Below are 15,133 nucleotides of genomic sequence, written 5' to 3'. Positions count from 1 at the left end.
CCAAACCAAACCAAGAGTGATCGGTTTTTTATTTTCCAACACCAAACCAACCAAACCAAACCACAAATCGATTTTTTTCTACGGTTTGACTTGGTTCGTCGGTTCGGTTTGGCTTGACAATTTGGCACACGAAATCTCTGATAAAACTTATGCTATACTCTATTCCCAAGTTAAATAATATAACTTTACTTTCTGTTTGTTATTGTCCTTATTTTTGTCCTCGGAAGCATCGCTCCTGGGGCCAGACCTGTCATTTTCTTTGATTTTAACGCTAAATTTTATTTTTAATTTAATTTATTTATCATTTTAGGGCTTAGACAGTTGCGTAATTGAGTTGATCCTTGCATCTATTACTAACTCATTTGGTTCTTTGTTTCATAGGAAAAATCAAAAAAATGGCAGCTAACGATCTCAACATCACGCACAACGTTGAGGCACACGAAAACCTACCTCAACATGAGGATTCAATCAGTGACACCCGCAACGAGGGGGACGTAGCAACTCCGGTCCATTGCGGACGATATCCCTGACATGTGCGGGAGACGACTCCTGATGACGCCAAAGACGAGCATGTTGCGAAAACGGTAAGGATATTGAGAGAGCAGCAAAAGGCCATCATGGGCCATCTCTCAAGGCAGGACCAGGTCATGACGGAACTAAAGCAGGCATTATCAGGCGCTTCCAACAATGCGAACGGAGGAGGCCCAGCTCCTCCGGCGCTCTTGCAAATCAGACAGCTCAAAAAGTTAATAATAACACCCCGAGGGGTAAGGTCGGCTTCAGGGGGCGATAGCGGATCAGGTAACGATAACGGTAATGACCCCTTCAAAACCGAACTCATAAGATTCATGAGGGAAATGAACGAGCGGATGGACCAGAACGAGAAGGAGTTTCATGCCTAAATGGACCAAATTCCGGGCACACCACCAGTTTTGAAGGGCCCAGAGTCGAAGAAGTACACCCAGTTACCGTTTAAGCCGAGCGTATCACCAGAATTGATTCCAAAATGGTTCAAGATGCCAGACATACCAAAATATGATGGGACTTCAGATCCTCAGGAGCACGTCACAACTTATACAAACAACAACAACAACCTAGTAAAATCTTATTAACGGGGTCTGGGGAGGGTAGTATGTACGCAGACCTTACCCCTACCCCGAAGGAGTAGAGAGGCTGTTTCCGAAAGACCCTCGGCTCAAAAAACAAAAAGACAAAAGGACAAAAAGGAGACAATATTAGTATCACAACAGTAATCATAGGAAAAATAGGAACACCATGAAATCCAGAAGAAAGATGAAAAGCAAAGGGAGACAATATTAGTATCACAACAACAATCATAAGAAAAATAAGAACACCATGAAATCTAGAATAAAGATGCAAAGCAAAAGCGATAGCTAGTAAATAGGACCTGCACTGAAAAGCAAAATAGTAAGACACAAAGCCACTAGCTATCTTAGACAAAACCCCCACATGGCTAGTCCCATAATAGTACTAAGTAAGGCACGACTCAACTATCTCCTAACCTACAACCCTAATACTTGACCTCCATATCTTCCTATCAAGTGTCATGTCCTCGGAAATCTGGAGCCTCGCCATATCCTGCCTGATCACCTCTCCCTAATACTTCTTAGGCCGCCCTCTACCTCTTCTTGTGCCCTCTACAACCAGCCGCTCACACCTCCATACCGGAGCATCTGGGCTTCTCCTCTGAACATGTCCGAACCATCTAAGTTTCGCTTCCCGCATCTTGGCATCAATGAGAGCCACGTGCACCTTCTCCCGAATATCATCATTCCTAATCTTATCTATCCTAGTATGCCCGCACATCTACCGCAACATCCTCATTTCTGCTATTTTCATCTTCTGGATATGTGAGTTCTTAACGGGCCAACACTCAGCCCCATACACCATGGCTGGTCTAACCACCGCTTTATAGAACTTACCTTTGAGGTAAGTTTTATAAAGCGGTGGTTAGACCAGCCATGATGTATGGGGCTGAGTGTTGGCCCATTAAGAACTCACATATCCAGAAGATGAAAGTAGCAGAAATGAGGATATTGCGGTGGATGTACGGGCACACTAGGATAGATAAGATTAGGAATAATGATATTCGGGAGAAGGTGCACGTGGCTCAGTATACAACTTATACAACGGCGGTGAAAGGAAACAACTTGGATCAGTATGAGATTGAGTCAGTTCTACTGAAAATATTCGGAGATGCCCTCACAAAATGGGCCTTGACATGGTATTCGCTTTTACCTGAACACTCAATTGATTCTTTTGAAATGCTCATAGATTCATTCATAAAGGCCCATGCTGGGGCCAGAAAGGTCCAAGCCCGGAAGGCGAACATATTCAGGATCGCACAGGGTGAGTCCAAATTGCTGCGAGAGTTTGTTATTAGGTTCTATAAAGAGAGGATGCTGGTACCGATCATACCAAACGAGTGGGCAGTGGAGGCATTCACTAAAGGTTTGAACCCGAAGAGCTCAGACACCTCCCAAAAATTGAAGGAAAGCATGCTCGAGTTCCAAGCGACCACATGGGCGGATGTCCATAACCGCTATGAATCGAAGATAAGGATAGAAGATGATTAGCTTGGGTTCCCGATATCAACCAAGGGACGGGATCGAGAAAAGAACCGGGATAAGTTCAAGGATTATTTTGATGCAGACCTGCGATCTTCCAAAGACCGATTGTTGCCTTACGAGAGAGCTGAAGGACGCAGCAGCAAAGGGTTCCAGTCCTCTGATAGGTTTGCTCCCGATAGAAGAACTGACCGCGATCAGAACAACAGGTCGCTACAAGAAAAAGAGGTACCGGGGACCCAGGATTCCTCATATCCCAGGCTGTCAGATTATAATTTTAACATCAGAGTAGTGGAGCTGGTATCGGCAATGAGAAACATCAAGGAAGCACGATTCCCGAGGCCAATCAGATCTGATCCCAGCTAGAGAGATCCCAACTTATGGTGCAAATATCATGGAAATCATGGTCACAGAATTTGGGACTGCCGACATCTACATGAGGAGGTGGCAACATTGTTGAAGAACGGCCATCTCAAGGAGTTCTTGAGCGGTCGGGCCAAGACCAATTATGGTCGCGACCGAGACAATGTAGAACCCCGAAGATAGGGGAAGACCCTCCTTGGCTAACTATCAACATGATTTTTGGAGGGAATGAGATCAATGGTGTAAATTTCTCAGCAACCAAGAAAACAAAGGTATCAGTGACTCACAGCAAGAGACTTCAGGAAGTCGCCGAAGATGACATTACCTTCACAGAGGAAGACGTCGATGGACTTCTTCTACCGCACAACGATGCCCTGCTAATTTCTCTTAATGTTCTAGATTTCAAGATTAAACGTGTTTTGGTTGATCCAGGAAGTTCAGCCAACATCATTCAATGGAGAGTGCTGGAGTAAGCCAAATTAACCGGGAGTATCATTCCAGCAACAAAACTCCTTGTCGGGTTTAATTTGGCGAGTGTAATAACCCGAGGGGTCCTGCTGCCCTCAAACGCCGAAGGGGTTATGAAGACCACCTTATTTGAAGTGGTGGACGACAACATGGGCTACAACATAATTCTTGGTAGACCATGGTTACATGAGATGAAGGCTGTACCATCAACATATCACCAACTATTGAAATTCCTGACCCCAAAAGGAATCAAGCAAATAAGAGGAGATCAACTGACAGCGAGAGAAATGAACGATGTATCAGTTTCCAGCAGTAAATGGGAGGAAATCAACAAATAGCAATTACAGTAATCGGCGCCCGCTCCCGAGCCAAGCGAAGATGATAAAGGCGAGGAGTCATCGGAATCCCACCAGGTACCGAGATACTTTTAGGTACCGGAAGAGACAGATGCAACCAAGCCCACGACAGAAGAACTCAAACAAGTGGCTTTTCTCGAGGGATTCCAGAGAGAAAATTTCACTTGGGAACATGACTCAATCCCGAGCTCAGGTCAAGATTTATTAATTTCCTTAAAACTAACGTTGATTGTTTCCCATGGTCGCACGTGGATATGACAAGTATCCCACTAGAGGTGGCCTTGCACAAGGTTATCCTCGACCCAAGCATCCCGCCAGTAAGGCAGCAGAAGAGCCCGATAGCCGAAGTCAGGAACATGTTTTTTAAAGAAGAGGTAACTTGGTTACTCGACATCGGTTCAATCCGGGAGGTAATATATCCCGATTGGATAGCTAATGTAGTTGTAGTTCCAATAAAGAATAACAAATTTCGAATGTGTGTCGATTATAAAGACTTGAATAAGGCGTTCCCAAAAGATTCATTCCCACTGCTGAACATCGATCAAATGATTGATGCAACGGTCGGGCACGAGTTAATGAGTTTCCTCGATTCCTATTCCGGGTAAAATCAAATTAAGATGAACCCAGAGGATTAGGAAAAAACTTTGTTCCTAACAAACTTTGGCACATATTGTTATAATGTGATGCCCTTCGGTCTTAAAAATTCTAGAGTCACTTATCAGAGTCTCGTGAATAAGATATTCGAGAAAAAAATAGGTAAAACAATGAAAGTATATATAGATGACATGTTGGTCCAGTCTTTGAATGCAGGTGGCCATTTAAAACACCTCCACGAAACCTTCGATATCCTAAGGAAACACAACATGAAATTCAATCCCCAAAAATATGCGTTCGGGGTTAGCTCCGGTAAGTTCTTGGGTTTCTTGGTTTCACAAAGGGAGATCGAGGTAAATCCCGATAAGATGAAAGCCATCGAGGACATCCCAGACCAGCTGACAAGCGTGAAAGAAGTCCAAAGGCTAACCGAAAGATTGGCCGCTCTAAGCAGGTTCATCTCTCGATCTTCGAAAAAATGTCATCACTTCTTCTCAGTTATGAAGAAGAAGAACAATTTCGAATGGAATCCAAAATGCCAACAGGCCTTAAAAGATCTAAAACGTTATCTATCAAGCCCTCCGCTACTATCAAAATTGGGGGAAGGTGAACAGTTGCTAATATACTTAGCGGTCTCGGAGGTAGCGGTAAGTGTCGTTTTAGTCCGGGAGGACTAAGATATGCAATCTTCTATCTATTATGTTAGTAAAATTTTGTCAGGAGCGGAAACTCGTTATCTGTACCTCGAAAAACTGGCTTTAGCTCTCGTAGTTGCCTCTCGAATGTTTAGGCCTTATTTTTAGTGCCACCCGATAATCGTGGTGGCAACCTTTCCCCTGTGGAATGTCCTTCACAAACCTGAGTTGTCAGGTCGGTTGGTCAAATGGGCAGTTGAAATTAGTGAATTTGATATTGAATATAAGCATAAGGTTGCGATCAGATCATAAGTTTTGGTCGACTTTGTGGCCGATTTCGTCCCCGGTTACTGCCTTTGGCTGCAAAAGAAGCGATGATGGTGTCAGAAACGACATCAGGAGTTTGGACCTTGTTCACGGATGGAGCTTTCAATGTGAAAGGGTCCGGGCTCGGGGTGGTCCTAATCACGCCTTCGGGGGAAACCCTGAGGCAGACTATAAAAACTATTCCGTTGACTAACAATGAAGCCGAGTATGGGGTTTTGATTGCAGGACTTGAACTGGCCCCATGACTTGGCTCCGAGGTCATTGAAATCAAATGTGATTCCCAACTGGTAGTAAATTAAGTATATGGAATTTTCGACACAAAGGAGGAACGCATGCAACAGTATGTGATTAAAGTTCAAACTTTGCTTGCACGATTCAGGGAGTGGTCGATGACACACATCCCGAGAGAAAAAGAACATAGAAGCAGATGCATTGGCCAAATTAGGGTCGTCCACGGAGATGAAAGGATCAAACTCTAGTACTGTCGTTCAACTTATGCATTCGGTACTGCAGGTGGACGACTATTGTGAAGTAAATACAACCAACCTAGTCTGGACTGGAGGAATGAGTTCATCGATTACCTTTAGCATGGTAAGCTGCCCGAAGACCCGAAGGCATCCCGGGCACTACGCACCAAAGCGGCTCGCTACAGCCTCTAGGGTGGACAGTTATATAGAAGATCATTCTAAGGCCCGTTGGCCCGATGTTTAGGAGCCTCGGAGGCAGACTACGTCATGAGAGAGGTCCATGAAGGAATTTTCGAGAACCATTCTGGTGCAGATTCGTTGGTGCTAAAACTGATTAGGAAAGGATACTACTGGCCCCGGATGGAGCAAGACGCAAAGGCGTTCGTCCATAAATATGACAAGTGTCAGCGCCACGTGCAATTGGTACACCAACCGATGGAGCTCTTGCTTTCGATTTTGTCCCATGGTCATTCATGAAATGAGGGATGGATATCGTTGGGCCATTGCCAGTGGGTTCCGGAAAGGTAAGATTTCTTCTAATTTTAACTGATTACTTCACTAAATGGGTTGAAGCAGGTCCTTACTAAAAGATCGGTGAGCGCGAAGTGGTAGACTTCCTGTGAGAAAACATAATTTGCCGGTTTGGAATACCGAAGGAGATCGCCTGTGATAACAGACCACTATTCATATGCTCCAAAGTCACAAAATTTCTTGAAGACCTGAAAATCAAAAGGATTACTTCCTCACCATATCATCCGAGCACTAATGGACAGGCGAAATCAACCAATAAGGTGATTATTCAAAACCTCAAAAAGAGATTTTGAATAATCAAGCACGGGAGAGACACACTTCTCTCTCGTATACGACTCAGAAGCTTTGATCCCGGTGGAAGTAGGAGAACCAAACTTACGGTCCTTCCGAGCAGACGAAGAATCAAACAATGAGGCATTGCTGGTAAAGTTGGAACTGCTCGATAAACGCAGGGACTTGGCACACGTTAGGATGGTGGCTCAGAAACAAAGGATGAAAAGATACTATAACGGGAGGGCCAATCTCAGCTACTTTAAGGTAGGAGGCTTGATTTTGAGGAAAGTGACTTAGAGAACTCGGGAAATCAACGCTGGAAAGCTAAGTCCGATGTGGGAAGGTCCCTACCAGGTTTCTGCTATCACCGAAAAGGGATTATACGAGCTGGAGAATCAAGATGGAATCAAATTGCCAAACAACTGGAATGTGACTTACCCTCAAAAGGTATTACTACTGATGGATCCTACTTGTACTGAAAGTATGTGTTGCACTCTTTTTTTCTTCGACCGGTTTTTATCCCAATCAAATATTTCTGACAAGGTTTTTAACGAGGCAGCAACGGAAAGCATAATACGAAGGTAGCATCATCAGCAACGTTAAGACCTTTAAATGACAAGGCATTGAAAAAACAAGCCACTATGGGATGGTTAGATAGTCTTTGACTCGATGACAAAGTTCCTAACGGTAAATGAAGCTTTCCATCAGACCAAAGATTATACAATCATTCACAAGTGTTTTTTTTCAAAGGAGCAAGACTTCCAGTGTTCCAATTTGCATACTTCGCATTCGAACACTGGGGGGAATAATATGAGACTATGGCAACATGATTGCCACAAAAACCGGGACCACGAGACCTGGGAACAACAATGTCTCATCGGGGCCGGGGACTGCATGGCCAGCCCCGTAGAAACAAGTTGTACTAATTAGCCATATGTATTGGCAATTTCTTTTTTTTAGCAATCGAATGCTTATGTACTTTTAAATATGGAAGGAATAAAATAAAGTCCTTTTGTTTTTATCTTGTTTCTTGTCCAAATAATGAGTTAATTTTATCATTTGAAAGTTAACAAAAAACTTCAAATGCTTGTGCCGGAATGAAAATGAGACGTCCTCTTTAAGAGCATCGTAAATATAAGAGGGCCCTTTATTATGAAACCCTCATAGTAAAGGGTTGGTTCTGGAAGAATTTATGCCCGGAACCCAAAAGTTATCAGAAGAAAATACAGCTGAAGCCTTATTTAATTCAACGACAAAGGAATGAACTTTGAACAATACTTAAACAGAAAACCTTTTGTATTTATCAATATGCCAAACGACACAAGTACAAAGGTACAAAGGGAAAATGGCAACAAAAAAAAAAGAAAAAAGAAAAACCCTAAACTTCATCGCCACCGGAACTCGATGGGAGAGAGGCAACTACGCCAATCGGGGAGAAGCGGGTGGGTCTGCTGCTGGTGCAGGATATTGGCCCTTATCAGCATCCTCTTCAAGTTCCTCTTCGGTCCCCGAATACTCAGAGCCGATACTAGAAGAGTCAGTTGCGTTGGCCTGAGCCGGGAAACGTTCTCGAGCAGTTAACTCCAGCGCTTGGGCCTTGGTAATCTCATCATCAATATCAATAACGTCCGCTTTGGCCTCCTCCAAGGTTTTCCTCCTCATATGGTGCATAGAGTATGTCTTTTCAAAGATGAGCGAATCCCCTTGGTGCTGCAGCTTTGCCTTAAGCCTGTCAACCTCGGTCAAAAGGCCATCCCGCTCGGATCTCGTGGCACCAAGGCTAAGATCGAGATCATAGATTGTAGCTTTATGAACCATGTTTTTATCCATGATCTTCTTATACCTATCTTCCATCCAATCCCGCTTCTCCTCGGCAGCAGCAGCCTCTTTGGCTTTGGATTTCAAGGCTGCCTCCAAATTATTTTCTGGTTTAATGGAGGCAGACTCGCGCTCGGTAGCAGCTAGAGCAACGTCTTGAGACTCAGCGCACCTAGCCTTAACATCTTGAAGTTGTGCATGTACCTGAGTGGCTTATTGAGTGTGAGCCATCGCCTCCTGCTCAGTTTGCTGCAATCGGGCCTCAAGCTCAGCTGCTTTAATAGCCTTTGCCTCTAGCACCGGGAGGCGTGCAGCGAGTTGATTCCTCTTGGCCAATAGCTCATCCCGCTCGGACATGAGTCCTTTTTTTTCTCATGGATTAATCTCTGAAGGCCTTCGAAAGCGAGGAAGTTGTCCTGCAAAATGTATATCAAAGTCAGAAACCCGGTTATAATAGATGAATAAAGACAAACAATGAGAGAACAAATACGGTACCACTGCCGCATTGTGCATAGTATTATTCAATATACACTCCCCTGAAGGAGAGTGTATTTTCTTATTATCTTTTTTTGAAGCCAGCGACTTCATATAGTTGGCAAGCTCCACTGTCCTGGACTGCAGATGGCACTCCTTTGAAATCGAGAGAATGACGCTCCTTCTCCCTAGGGGATCTGGAGAAGGGGGTGAGTAGTTGCGCCCTAAATTCCCGTGGCCAAGGGACTGGGGAGGGGAACATCCACTTCTCGGGCACCTGCAGCCAGTGGAGGAGATGCAGCAGTTGCTGGTGATGAAGGTACAACTGGTGTAGAGGGAGATGAAGCTGATGATGTTGTAGCTTGAGAATCTGATGCGATAGAGGCAATGCTGATTATTGGTTGCTAATCAACCAAAGGCAGAAGAGGCCCGGTGTCCGACCTCATAGGACCGGAAGCAACAACTAGGACCGAAAAAGGGAGAATCGACATTCTCCACTAAATCCATTTCTCCCCAAAGTGCTCGAATCTCACCCTCGATTGCGGTTCTAAGCTCTTTAGATTGAGCATTCTGTTGAGCTGATGAAGATAGTTGTCTCCATTGAAGGGGAGCCTCTTCATCATTAGCTTCCTCATCATCATCAATGACTACAGTGGCTGCGGCCGGCTCGGGCATGGCCTTCTTTATTTTCTTATTTTTATTCCCAACCGAGGAAGAATGTCGCATTTTTGGTCGCTTGTTCTCTGGATGGGGACTCCGGGAGGAAGCACCTGTACAGGAGGCAGATACGAGGGCACCGCTCCGAATAAGAGCCTCCTGCAACAACCTCGCAGCCTCCGCAGGATTGGTCAAAATCTCAACTTTGGGGCAGGTAACAGAACCTTGCGGGAGTCCTGAATCAAACAAGAAGGTATGGTTAGCAAGTTTACTTATGTATACACAATGGTGAAAAGTTTAAAGAATCAATTTACTGTGATTCTTGGCCTTCCACCCGTATTTGGGGGCCAACTCCTTCCACCAACGGGTCTATGGCGTAGTAATGTCCAGAATCTTTTGAACCCACTGGTCCATGCCTTCAACCCTTGGTGGTGTCCACCGAGTAGTTGAAATAACTGAAGAAAAAAGGTTAGCAATGACATGGAACAACCTTTTACGGAGAAAGAGATAGATTATAAACTTACGTGAACGACTCCTTAATTGGGAAAAGAGGGAGTTGTGTCTGGGATGATATCCCTGGTAACAACGACGACAAACCGCTCCATCCACACACGGTCATTATCATCATCCATGCTGGTAAGCAAAGCATAGTGGCCACGCTTGCTGAAATTTATCACTCCCCCACAGAAGATTTTGGGGTAGTAGAGTTTCATCATATGTGCCAGGGTTAGGGTCTCCCCCGTCTCCAAGCACATCCGGCACAAAGTAGCAACCGTTCGCCACACAAAAGGGCATACTTGTGCCAAGAAAACCTGACACCGGTGGCAGAATTCTAGGATCACAGGGTCAAGTCCCCCGCTCAATAAAAACGGGCCCGAAGTGAAGGGGTATAAACATATGTAAAACCCTTCTTGGTAAAAGTAACCCGCTCCACCAGGTCATGAGCGATGATATTTAGGTCATGGAAGTCACAATCCTCCTTTACAGTAGGAATACTAGAAGGGAGAATAGAAGAAGGATACCTACTAAGAGCCCAAGTTCGAGGGTTCGCAGAGGGGAACTTCTCTTGGAAGTCGTAGGAGGTACTCAGGTGTTTAGGTATGATGGTGCTTACCGTTGGGGGATCAGCATCAACATCAACCTCTTTATCTTTACTTCTCTTCGGGCCTCCACCGAAGAGAAGACCAGAGTTCTTGAAAGATTTAGTAAAAGAAGCCATAATGGTAAGAAGATGATAAAGTCTTTTGAAGAAGATCAGAGAGAGATGAAAGTAGAAGGAAGTTAAGTGCAAAGAGGATAAAAGAGCTATGAAGTTATTAGAAGTGAAAGAGGTAAATGGTATGTATAAGTAAAGATATAGACGGCTAAAATCATGGTCATGATTACCTCGAGAACCGGCGAAAATATTTCTGAATCGTGGGGCAACACGTATTTGAGGTATTAAATGTGAGAAGACAAGCATTTTATCAAGCGTCAGAGACTGTTCAGAGGGGAGTTCAGAAAATTTTCCGCCAAGAAAGGAATCTTTACAAACTTCCCGATGACACAAAGATGTGCCACCGGAAAGCAGGGGCTATCTGTATAGGGTAAAATTGGTTTATATTAAAGGATCGAATGATTGCGTGACATGTGGAACCGGAGGCAGACAAAAGATGAATCGAGTAAGAATCGAGACTAGGGACAACAACTGCAGTTGGTGTTGGATAGATCTCGAAGGGAGCATAATCAACGGGAGCAATACGAATGTTTGTCACCAGATAGAATTTAATAAAAAATATTCCCTAATATTGAATAGGCAGCCGTTGCAGAGAATTTTGGCATTCATGGCCTGCCGTTATACCTTCATCAATGGCCCCTTTTGTTGTCATTTAAGAGGGGATTGATCCTAGGATCATGTTTCCTAGGTGTAGCTATTAATAGTGGCTTCAACAATCATTGTAGGACACGAAATCTCTGATCTAAATAATATAACTTTACTTTTTGTTTTTTATTGTCCTTATTTCTGTTCTCGGAAGCATTGCTCCCGGAGCTAGATCCTCCATTTCCTTTAATGTTAACGTTAAGTCTTATTTTTAATATAATTTATTTATCATTTTGGGTCAAATCAATTTGCTTGTCTATAAACCACGTAACAAATTTAACTGTACCGTTTTATGGGTAAATAATAACATTGTGATATGTCTTGTTTGAGCACATTAAATTATATTATTTTAACAAAATTATTACTACCACTTTATTTTTCATCTCAAATTCAAATAAGTCTTATCCTTCTAAATTTTTAAACAGATTTTTTTTTCTCTTTTTTGTTCCCTGCTTATAGATTTTGAATTATTTGTTACTTAATATTGTTACACTATAATATGATCTTTTATTATCTTATAAATTGACTTAATGTCTTGCTTATTACCCTTTTAATAATTATCAATAAATAAAAAATTATTCTTAAAATTTAATATATTTTACACTATTATCTTTTTACTCGGATCTCTTTTATAATTTTAAATCTATTAATAACATTTTTGAGTATTATTTAGTAATTTAATTTATTTATTTTTAAATAAATTTAAAAATATAAGTATCCCCGCACTATCTCTATTTTTCCCTTTATACATTCTCTACCCTACTAAGAAATTCTAATTAGATATTTACATAAATATTTTAACTATACTCAAAATAATCATATTTTATTTTAAAATATAACCTCGAATTAGTCTAAGAATTAATACATAAGTTCTTTTATATGCTTCAAATCTATTGAATTTTCTTATAACTATTTTTTGTATTACGTGCATTTATTTTCTTTTCTCTTATGATTTCAAGATACAAATTTGGCTTTTAATTTTCATTAGTGAAATTACCTACATGAGATATATATTTAGTATATTAAAATTTTAATTTAGTATAAATTTTTTATTTTTCTTTATCTAGCAAGACTTCAATTTGTGGTCATATCCGTATTTTGAGCATTCTCTTCATAACTTTAAAAACTTTATAATCTCAAGTTCAAATAGTCTTTTCCTTTTATTTTCAATATAGAATTTTTTGAATTTTAATTATTTTTCTTACTTTTGCTATAATGCTATCTAATATATAATATTATCACGTTTTCATGTGTTTTTTTATTAACTTTTCACTTTGTTTAATATTTTTATCCACTACTATTTTTAATATAATATATATAGATATGTGATTTTTTGATATTAATTAAATAATTTTTTTTATTTTTAAACTATTTATTGAAATTCTTAAATTGTTTAAATTTTATCAATAATATTTTTAAGTATTGTATATTTTCTTTATTTTATTTTATAAATTAATTATTAGTATAAATATCCTCACACTATCTCTAATTTATTTTTATTATTTAATATTTTTTTATTTTTTATCTATTACATTTTAGTTATGTGGCTTATACACATGCATGTCATTTCTTTTATGTGATGACCCGATAGGTCATTTCGAGTTTTAGCCTTTATTTTTGTGTTTCAAGATCTCGAATATCTCCGTTTAGGATTCTTCGATTTGCGTGCGCAGTTCGTGCCTTTTTTGGAAATTTTTGATGTGAAAAATTGAACAAAATGTGAATTTTAACCTTAAAAATGATTTGAGTTGACTATGGCCAACATTTTGTGTAAACGGACTCAGATCAGTGTTTTGACTGTCCCGGTGGGTCCATATCGTGATTTGGGAGTTGGAGGTATGCGTGTAATCGAATTTCGAAAGTCTTTAATTTGATTTAATGTGATTTGTTGAAAACTAGTAATTTGAAGGCTTAAAGAATTTCTAAGTTTGAGCGTAGGTTGACTTTGTTGCTACCGGGATTGGATTTCGGTTCCGGAACTTGAAATAATTCATTTCACTATTTATGACTTGTCTTCAAATTTTGGTGCAAAACGAAGTTGATTTGACGTGATTTGGACGTCCGGTTGTAAAATTTGAAAAGCTCTTAAGTTTCTTTGAAAATTTCATTCATTTTTATGTTTGATTCGTAGTTCTATGTGTTATTTTGGTGTTTTGATCGCGCGAGCGAGTTCGTATGATGTTATTACACTTGTGTGCATGTTTGGTTTGGAGCCCGAGGCGCTCGGGTGAGTTTCAGATAGGCTTCAGACCATTTCGGACTTGAAGGATTGCTGGTTTTTCACTACTTCTGATATATGGTGCATTCTTCTTTGCGATCTCCGCGATCGCGAAGCTTTTCTCGCGATCACGAAGGGTAACTGGGTACTAAGGAGGATTTTTTCTTCGCGAACACGGAAAAGGGATTGCAAACGTGGAGCATTGGAGGGGTAACCCTTCGCGAACGCGACTCTTCATTCGCGAACGCAATGAGTAAGGGGTTCTGGGGGAGGGCTGGGACTTGCTCTACGTGATCGCGAGCCCAAGCTCGCATACGCGGTGGTCAGGGGGGGCAGACCATCATGAACGCGTGAGGTCCCTCGTGAATGCGAAGGCCATTTTGGCCGCTGCACTTCGCGATCGCGTCAGGCCCTTCACGAGCACGAAGAAGTCCTGACGTCCAGTCAATTAAATATCCCAAAGTTGAGATTTTCTTCATTTTTCACCATATTCATATTAGAGCTCGGCCTAGAGGCGATTTTGAGAGGAATTTCATCCCCACTTCATAGGTTAGTATATTTTAACTCGTTATTTTCCATTTCCATCAACACCCATTGATTCCTAACCTTTAATCTATGCTATTTCATGGTAGAAGTTAGGGATTTGGGTAGAATTGGGGATTTTTGTAAAATTGAGATTTGGACTTCAAATTGAGGTCGGATTTCGAAACTAATCACATAATCAGGCTCGGGGTGAACGGGTAATTGGGTCTTGGTCCGAATCTCGATTTTTGACCAAGCGAGCCCGGGGTTGATTTTTGTTGACTTTTTGGAAAAAAAGTATAAAGATCTTTGATGTATCTATTGTAATTGATTTTTCTAGCATTGCTTGATGATATTAAGTCAATTTTAGTTAGATTTAATTGATTTGGAGGCTACTAGTAGGTCTAATAAGGATGTGGGTTCTAAATCAGGTCAGATTTATCTACTCAACACCGTTATTGTAGAGGGGTATGTTATCGGTTAGGGTGGATCACATTCGTGTTCTTATATGTCTCATGTTTTACTCTCATATGCTGTGATGGGTTGTGATCTGTTGGTCATCTGCACACCGATGCGATTATGTTTGGGCTTTGTAACGAAATTCGAGCGAGATTGCTCTTGGGTGTTGAATGGTTGATTGTGGCTTGGTTATGGTCTTTCTGTTTCTGGTATATAGTGATATCCATATCTCCATGATGTTGATATGCTTATGGTTGTTGATTGTGAGTATCATGGCTCGACGTATTGCAGGTGGACCTGTGTTGGATTGGGTCATGCATCGCAGCGATGTTATGCTAGGATATGATCCTTTGTGCTTATTTAGTGTGTTATGTTTCCCCTTATTTGGTGGATTGATAGAATTGCACTTGGTGGTGGTATCTATTGAGCTGGTGGGATGGTTTCTTTATTTCCATTCTTTTTCTATCATTGGGTATATTTGAGTTATTGTTCGTTGGTGCACGGATTGCATGGTATGTGGCT

This window comes from Nicotiana tabacum, chromosome 14 (assembly GCF_000715075.1).
Source record: "Nicotiana tabacum cultivar K326 chromosome 14, ASM71507v2, whole genome shotgun sequence".
Classification (NCBI taxonomy): Eukaryota; Viridiplantae; Streptophyta; class Magnoliopsida; order Solanales; family Solanaceae; genus Nicotiana; species Nicotiana tabacum.
This window is presented reverse-complemented; position numbering follows the sequence as displayed.